General features: G+C 37.1%; 1 long non-coding RNA gene across 1 annotated transcript; it reads right to left on the minus strand.

The window, feature by feature from the left end:
* Nucleotides 1-717: 717 nt before the first annotated feature.
* On the minus strand, nucleotides 718-8,460 carry LOC117515015. The gene is made up of 3 exons (XR_004561992.1): nucleotides 8,397-8,460; nucleotides 8,148-8,231; nucleotides 718-1,902 (listed from the first exon to the last, which is right to left on the minus strand). It is a non-coding gene; the product is annotated as an uncharacterized LOC117515015 (long non-coding RNA).
* Between the last annotated feature and the right edge of the window lie 687 nt (nucleotides 8,461-9,147).

Here is a 9,147-nt window from a genome sequence, read left to right on the forward strand (position 1 = left end):
AAATGAAGTGTGGAGGTGAGATTTCTCCCGAATTAAAAAGTAAAAGCCCCCACATTCATGCCCATTCATGATGTCAAGATGACCCCCAAAGTCCACATGACTCACAACTACAGACACGAGGCTGCTGCTTCAGTGATCCGCAACTGGCAAATTTTCGCGTTGGAGATAAATGTGCGCAGCAATTAAACAGCAAGACATAACACACTGACATTTTCTACCCAAGTAAGTAAATATTGTCCCACTCTAGAACCAAAAACACTGAACGGCTAACTCACCTTTGCTACGTTTTAGAGATCGTTACTTTAAAACTTGCAGGAATGAGTGAGTCAGAAAAAGCGTGCACACCGCAGACACCGGGATGTTTTGATTCCTCTGCTGATCACAAGGACGGCTGCATCCGGTTGAGCTTGTGGTCGTTTGTAGACAAAACATCAGTCTTTCCATTGGTACCAAGTATTAGCTTATTCGTGCTGATTACGAGAAATGGCGGCACAAAAACTACAGCAGTGATCCGGAACTGGGCAAGTGACTGTATGCAGGAGATCACTTGACCGAGGGTCTATACGTTCAAATAATAATGAAAAAATACTGTCATCACTCTTTACTCTTACACAGTCTCTTACAACGGTGTAGCCTAAATACACAAGCTTTCCAGGAGCGCACCCAATTCATTATGCACGCTCAGAGGCACGTCCCCTCCAGTGTGCACTTTTTTTTGGGGGGGGGGGGGGATCCCGCCCCCTGTAATAAACTCATCGCCCCCTTAATATTTTTTTTTTGGCGCCAGGCCTGGCATTCCTTAGTTTACTTATTGACTCTGCATTGTGTTGTTCTGACTGTCCATTTGACACCTGCTGGTCTCCATTACGTAAACTCAATTAAAATGAGTGAATGTAATGCACTGGAAATACATCACCAACACTTAAATGTCCCAAAACTTCAAATGCACTTAAAGGAACTGTGTTGTTATGACAACAAGTCATTTTTGAGTTAGTTTAATTAATGGAAATGAGTGACTATAACTTTTCAAAGTTTGTGTTATGTGAGGAACGCGGACCGAGGAGCGGCCCAGAGTCCAACAGAACCCAGCACTAATTGACCAGAAGCAGCTCCAGAAAGAAAAACAGATTTATTACTGTCACCCTGTGCTGTCCATAAAATCTAAATAATAAAAGTCTGGTGAGGTGGACAAGTGGCGCACTCTCTCAGCGCCACAACAGATCCGAGCCCGAATCTTCTGGACTCAATCGTTCCGTCAACACCCCCCACCCCCCAGGTGGCTTTCCAGAACAATGCTCTGTGAAGGAGGAGCAGAAGTGAGGTTATTCATACTATCATTATCCACAATTTTCTCCACAGAGGCACACTTATCAGCAACACGTTCAGATCTTACTGCGGACCTACTTCAGACAAACAGCTGCTCACAGTGAGTGGAAGATCATCAATCCCTTCACCACAGCCGTGAGGAGCAATCAGAACAATTATCTTCAATTCTTTAATTTTAACTGCGTCAAACGCCACAACATATAAACAATTTAGCTTTTAGAAATAATCACCTCTGACGTGTGCTGACAGCGCTTGCCTCTCACCCTCATCCTCCTTCACAGACGTGATGTCAGCCTCTGGAGCAGCCCTCGGCGTCCTCACATACTCGTCACAAGAATGCAACAAAGTTCAATTCTCCGGCAATCCAGTCCAACTCACTGCTGGCTTAAATGCAGCTTCTAATTACCACATAGGTACTAGCTGAAAGCCCTTAGATCTGCATGTGAATATCACAGGTGTCGTAACTTCCTCCTAATGGAGAGCCGCACGAGATCACAGCAGGTGCAGCCAATCATCATAATAAAGGTGAGAGACTCTTCTGCAGCACAGCTTTCCCAGAGATCAGTTCCAAACCACCTAGGAAACAAAAAACACATAAAAAAAAACCATGTCCACCCCAGCCCCCCAGCACACAACAGTTTGAGTTTCATTAACTTAATTATTGTATTAAAATGGAGTGTTCAGTTTAACAGTGAATGGATATAATTAAATTTATCTACACTTTTTGGATATCTTGTACCCCTAACAGATGGTCGACTCAATCCCGCTACAATTTGATCCACCAATTTATATCCATCAGCCACCCCCTTTTTACCCCAGGAAACTACACTCATCACAAGGGATACAGTAATAACAAAACACAGACATTGGATTCACTTATTTTATATATATATATATATATATATATATGTATATATATATATATATATATATATATGTATATATATATATATATATATATATATATGTATATATATATATATATGTATATATATATATATATATATACATATATACATATATATATATACATATACATATATATATACATATATACATATATATATATATATACATATATATATATATATATATATATGTATATATATATATATGTATATATGTATATGTATATATGTATATATATATATATATATATATATATATATATATATGTATATATATGTATATATATATATATATGTATATATATGTATATATATATATATATGTATATATATGTATATATATATATATATATGTATATATATATATATATATATACATATATACATATATATATACATACATATATATATATATGTATATATATATATATGTATATATGTATATGTATATATGTATATATATATATATATATATATGTATATATATATATGTATATATGTATATATATATATATATATATATATATATATATATATATATATATATATATATTTGTAGTTTCATCTTCGGATTACTAAATAATATTATTCCTCTCAAGTTGTAACTGGAATCCTTCATTTTAAACAAACTTGGAACATGTTGGAAGGCAGAGATTATATATAAGTACTATAAAAAGAAATTAACAACTATTATGCGGATTTGCAAAAAAAAAAAAAAAATCATACTTAGGAAAAATACTAATTACATAAAGAAAAGATAGACACCTCATGAAGGTTTACCTTATATCAGTCAAAAATCAATCAATTTCAATCAATCAATTTTTTTATATAGCGCCAAATCACAACAAACAGTTGCCCCAAGGCGCTTTATATTGTAAGGCAAGGCCATACAATAATTATGTAAAACCCCAACGGTCAAAACGACCCCCTGTGAGCAAGCACTTGGCTACAGTGGGAAGGAAAAACTCCCTTTTAACAGGAAGAAACCTCCAGCAGAACCAGGCTCAGGGAGGGGCAGTCTTCTGCTGGGACTGGTTGGGGCTGAGGGAGAGAACCAAAAACACAGGATGATCAAGATATCGGCTTATTGTTCCATTTGTTGCTTCTACATTGCTGTCAGTTCCCCCTCAACAATATTAATGCTTCCACCAGGAGCTATATGAACACGTTATAATTGTCCACCCTTTTTTACTTTCCTCCACCTGCACACACACCTTCATGTAACCACACACTCTCCACCTACTCAAACTTGCACTTCCAACTTTCTTAATCCAGCTTTCACCTGCACTTGCATTCTTAAAAACATTCTTGGACCTTTCATTCAGCTCCCTGTCCTTCAGCCTGACTTGCGTATTTTAATAGTTTATTTTTCACCCCCTCATGTTTTTTCTTGTCATGGTCCTTTGTGGAACCTCCTCTCAAATAAAATTAGAAAAAGACGTCCACAGATCAAAAAATGACCTGAGTCCTATTACACTTGACATATTATATACAAATATATACACGTAGAACTCAAAGGGACTATTGGTTGCAGTGCCCTGATAGGAGACCTGCCCGCCAACCTTCTCGCAGACTTTTTAGGGCCTGGAGGACGGGAACTGGGTGTTAATTCAGTCTCACAATCAGTTTTAAATAGTCCACAGAGGATCTACCACAACCACCCACACAGGCAATTCTGTCTGTTATTTCAGTCAAAATAATTAATCAGTCAATTAAAAATGTATTTATTTCTTTTTTTTTTAGCAGTATTTAATATGTATACTGGGGAACTGATTAATAGAAATGTTTTATAACAAATTCTTTATTGTCTAGATGAGCCTGTTTCCAAACGTGTTTATGAATACCCACTGGAACTTATTGATCTAATTGGTCAGTTCCACAGTAGCTCATTCATGAGAACTGAGGCAAAAATAAGCCAAATACTGCAGTGTTCAATTAAAACAGTCAATCTGAATTTTGTTCGATACAGACAAGAACCAACCCACACAAACTTCAATATCCCCAAGTACATTTACAGAGGACAAATACACAATCCAACACCACATGAAAATATTCACAATAATAAATCCAATCATTAATTGTTTTACCGGTATGTATTTTGATTGCCTTTTACTTGAAATATATTGAATATGCAAAACTAACCCGTCTTTTCCACTAATCTGGTGCTCAAAAGTTAACAATATTTTAATCACTTTATCCAAGTTATTTGATAATTTGGTATTTATTGTTTTTGAATTATCATCTTACCAAGCTGAATAAATTTACTTCATTAATAGGGTTTTCTCAGAATTTTCCATTTAAAAAATTTTTCTCTTCACCCTGGACACAGACTCACACACATTAGCGCAGCAGATAAGCAAAGGAACACTTCAGTTAATGATGCAAGCAAGAAATTTTGCACAATAGCTCAGTAGAACCTTCTCTTTCAAAAGGTTTGGGTACCCACAAAAAATTTCAAGATGGCTGCCATTTTTCAAGACGGCTGCCGGCTATACTAATTTATGATGATTTCTGCACACAATGGATGAAACAAATGCACCATTTCTTAGCTAAAGTGTGTTTTTGGGCTTGTACAATAGTTAAAATCATCAACAGTATAATAAATATAATTTTGAAAACATATTGTTCAAAATGCCAGGGCAAAATCGTCTTTTTAGCAATTATGATTTAAAGCTATAAATCTGCTGTATCTGCATATCTCACATTATAAGGTTTTATCAGAATAAAAAATATAAATTATATGGACACATCATATATACATGTATATGTATACCTCAGATCATGTGTGTATATGTATATATATATATATATATATATATATATATATATATATATATATATATATACACACACATATATATAATGTGTGTGTGTGTGTATGCAAATTCCTCTTTCATATGTGTTTCTAGATATACGAGGTCTGTTAGAAAACTATCCGACCTTTTAATTTTTTGCAAAAACCATATGGATTTGAATGGATTGGAATTCCTTCGCACATCTGTCTCAATGTGCCGAAAAAGTGCTGATGTCCACGTCTTCCGCAATTCCTGTGGTAGTCAGACGATGTCCTGGATAAACACAGCATCCAGTTTGGAAATGAACGGCACATTCCACTGTTACAGGAGTTTTTGTCATGGAAAGAGGAGCGGAGGAATTGGGACATGTCCAGCTCTCCACAATTTCTCTTATACTCACTCGACTGGTAAGCACTGAAAGCCGAGATAGGCATGTCCAAACTTGTCCTCTGACACTCCGAAACGGAGATGTTCCTTTGTCTTGCTTCCAAAGCGAATCGGTCTTTACACGCAAAGCCTCCGCGCGGCTTTCCATGACAAAATCTCTTGTTAAAAGTGAAATCTGCCGGAAAATGGCTGATGTCCAGCTCTTGTGATAACCAGAGAAAGAGCACACGACGGTCTCGTATCCACAGAGCCATCCGTTTAGAAATGATCCAGTGGTTTGTGCTGCATCGTTGCATCTCGGAGTGCGGCGCACCGACCGTCCTTAAAGCAGTCCTGAAAGCTGTAGTAAAAGTCCTTATTCTCTGTGAAGCCCGTAAAATTTTCACCGAAAGCCAGATAAATTTTTCAAATGGTTTCCAGGTGCCAGTCTCTAACAGCTTCTGAAAAAATTCTGATGGAAAAAAAGTCCTTTTCATTCCGCCATTTCCAGACAATGAAAATCCGACGAGGGGGCGGGACCACTCCTTCCCAAGGCGTGCTCACAGGCGAATGATGTCACCAACAGGCGTGGAAAAACTCACGCATGCGCACGAGGGTTCAAGCATGTCTGAGGTAAAAACATATGAATGAAATCCATATGGTTTTTTGAAAAAAATAAAAAGGTATGTTGCTTTATTGACAGACCTTGTATATTTGTTGATCTGTACTGTAGTGATAGACAGTTTTCTGACAAAAAAAAAATATATAAATAAAGAAACTTTTGACCATCTGCTACAATGATACATTGCTTATATTGCAAAGAACTCGACAAGATAAGGAAAGCTTTGGCAGTTCCAAAGAAAAAAATGAGTGTGGTGGCGCACTCATGCAGTCTCCTATTGAGATGCATTGTCATCACCTGTCGAAGATCCCTCACAGGTGCCTTGCTGTCACAGAAAATGCATGCTTCCTTATCAGGACTCATACGGGGGAACTTTGCTTCCTTTTCCAGGTGGTCACTCTTGGTAGTAGGTTTTTGCCTTGTAGGTTTTCGCTTACGATCTAGTTTGTAATTGCTGAACATGAGTCTACATTTTCTGTGGTATTTTGCCATGTTTTCTCTCAATGTTGCCTCTATGCCACTGCCTTCATCCAGCCTTGCTGGGTCAAAGGTGATTGGCATTTCACCGATTTCCTGGAACAATGGCACATTTCTTGCAATCATCACATATCCATCCTGCTCTGGATCATGATGCACAGAAGCTAAGGGTGAAATAAGACCTTCCTTTTTATTGTCTTGACAAAGACAGCATTTGCTCCAGTCAGTTTCCTTTCTGCTTGGGAAAGAACTTGCCATTTTGAGCCATTGACGAAGGCGGAGGGGCTATCCTTTTACCACTTTTGTCAAGTATGCACATTGATGTATGGGATACAACTAGGTTCGGTTACCCTACACCTAGCCCGATCATTCATCCAATGTCATTTAAGTCCTGTGTGATCTGTACACCATCTGGGTAAGTACATGGGTAACCCATGTATAGCCCCCTCACCCTTGGCTTGGCTCTCCCGCGCTGGCACACCCTGTCAGTTCAGGTGTGGCTGTCTAACTAAATCTACTAAAATTACTTTCTACTAGCTAAATGATTTGGGGCTGCTAGACAGCATTTGGGACACTATTCTATGCTAAACTACACTACAACTAGCGCTAGCATACCATTTTGGTGTTAGTAATACTAAGTATGGCATTAGTAAAGCAAGATTAGCTGACACTGAACCCCATGCTGAGTTGAACAGCAGTGAAGTCACCAGTGTGCCCTGGTTGTGCATTGACTTTCACTCTTTTAAATATAATACAAAATCAGCAACTTCACACCAAACTGAATTGTAAACCAATTGTGTGTGACATATTTAATGAAATGAATACTTGTGCATAACATAAAAACATCGCCAAGAGCCTTGTAAGTCATTCATGTGTTCTGATCGGAAATATGGCTGCCATATTGTGTATGCTTGTAAATCTATATACTATATTAATCAGTATACAAATATCCAGCATATATTTGCTTGGGGGTGTAGATTAAGCAAATAAAACAAATACAAATGCTTAGAAACATGACAAAAGTTGCGAGAGGTGCGATATGGAAAGTCGAATGGCGGCCATCTTGAAAAATAGCGGCCATCTTAAAATTTTGACTGGGTACCCAGTGAATTTTCACAAGTACGCTATGGGGAATATCTGTGCCAATTTTTTTGCTTGCATCATTAACTGAAGTGTTCTAGTGAAAAATTGAACTTATCCGCTGCACTACGTACACATACGACAATGACAGATATCCGCGGTACATTTATCAAAGTCGTCAGTGATAACACCGATTCTTAAAGAGCCAGTGTTAGTCTTAGCTTATAAACAGCTGTTTGTCCATCACGTTGACTTAGTTAATGTCACACCAAAAACCCCACAATACACAATATCCACAGGCCAGGCAGAATCTTAATTCTCTCTACGGTCCTATTTTTTTAAGTCTATATATTATTTATTTATTTTTAGTATTTAATTATTTTTTATGACATCTTTTGGGGGTTACCTTAACCCAGGTTACCTAAACCCTTTTAGGTAACAATTTTATTAAAAAGGCTTATGCTTGCCTTTTACAGATAGGGCTCTTTTGATGTGTGATGGGATTCAATGTCATTCACGCTGGCTCAGTCATCATCGCTGAAATAATCATTGTAATATTAATTCATTAATTACCTTCTTCAAATCATGTCGTGGTCACTAATTCATGGGATAATTCTGGGGTCTCCAGTGACCTTGCTCTCCCCTGTCTCTCTTATCCTGTGCATCCGTTGATTTGAAGAAAGGTTTTGACCAGTTATTTAAATTTGAACACAAATACTCTGAGGGTAGTCCACCACTCAGATTTATTAAACAGAATTTAAATGTCACAGAATTTGACAGAATGCAAGTTTTACAGAATTAGTGAGATAAGCAAAAACATACCCAGAAGTTCTGAAGGTCCCAGGAGCTGCAAGCTTTCAAACAGCAATCTGGTGTTCCAGCAACCTGACAGCAAGGAGGAACACTGAACAGTGGGCTGTCTTTGTATTTATACCTTATGCTACTACAACATTTTTTCTGCTAATCCTGGGTGTTGTCCTTCATCTGGGTGGTCTTGATCCCTCCATTTCGTGACATGGTCCTGCCCACACACGCTGTGAAGTCTTCTGAAATTTTGGGCAACAACTGCTAACTGAAAAACTGTCAGCAAGTCACATCACGCGGTTATACCACAAGAATGTTTGCATATTTCAAAATTGCACAACCTTCTAACAAACAGTTTAGTCTCCTTCTCTGACAGTTTATCACATTTACAAGACTCCATGACAGCTTGCTAAGAAAATAAACTAATGTTTGAGCAAAAGCAAATCTTAGAACAAAAGCAAATATAATCATAAACATAACATACCTTTAATTAGGCAGACACAATACACAATTCAACAGCATTCAAACATATAACTGAAAAATATTTGAATATATCGATGTCATGTAATTAACCTTAGCTGTTGATTACGTGTTTAATAAGCATTGATAAATATTGATCACTATGAGCATGAGTAATATATTCTTCAACAGCAACATGCTCTATTAATATATAAATGATGACTTCTAAACATTAAAACACACTCATATATGTAACAATATTTAGCTCAATAAAAGATAAATAATATGATGATACTGAATGTGGAAAAAA

Source organism: Thalassophryne amazonica, chromosome 8 (assembly GCF_902500255.1).
Source record: "Thalassophryne amazonica chromosome 8, fThaAma1.1, whole genome shotgun sequence".
NCBI lineage: Eukaryota > Metazoa > Chordata > Actinopteri > Batrachoidiformes > Batrachoididae > Thalassophryne > Thalassophryne amazonica.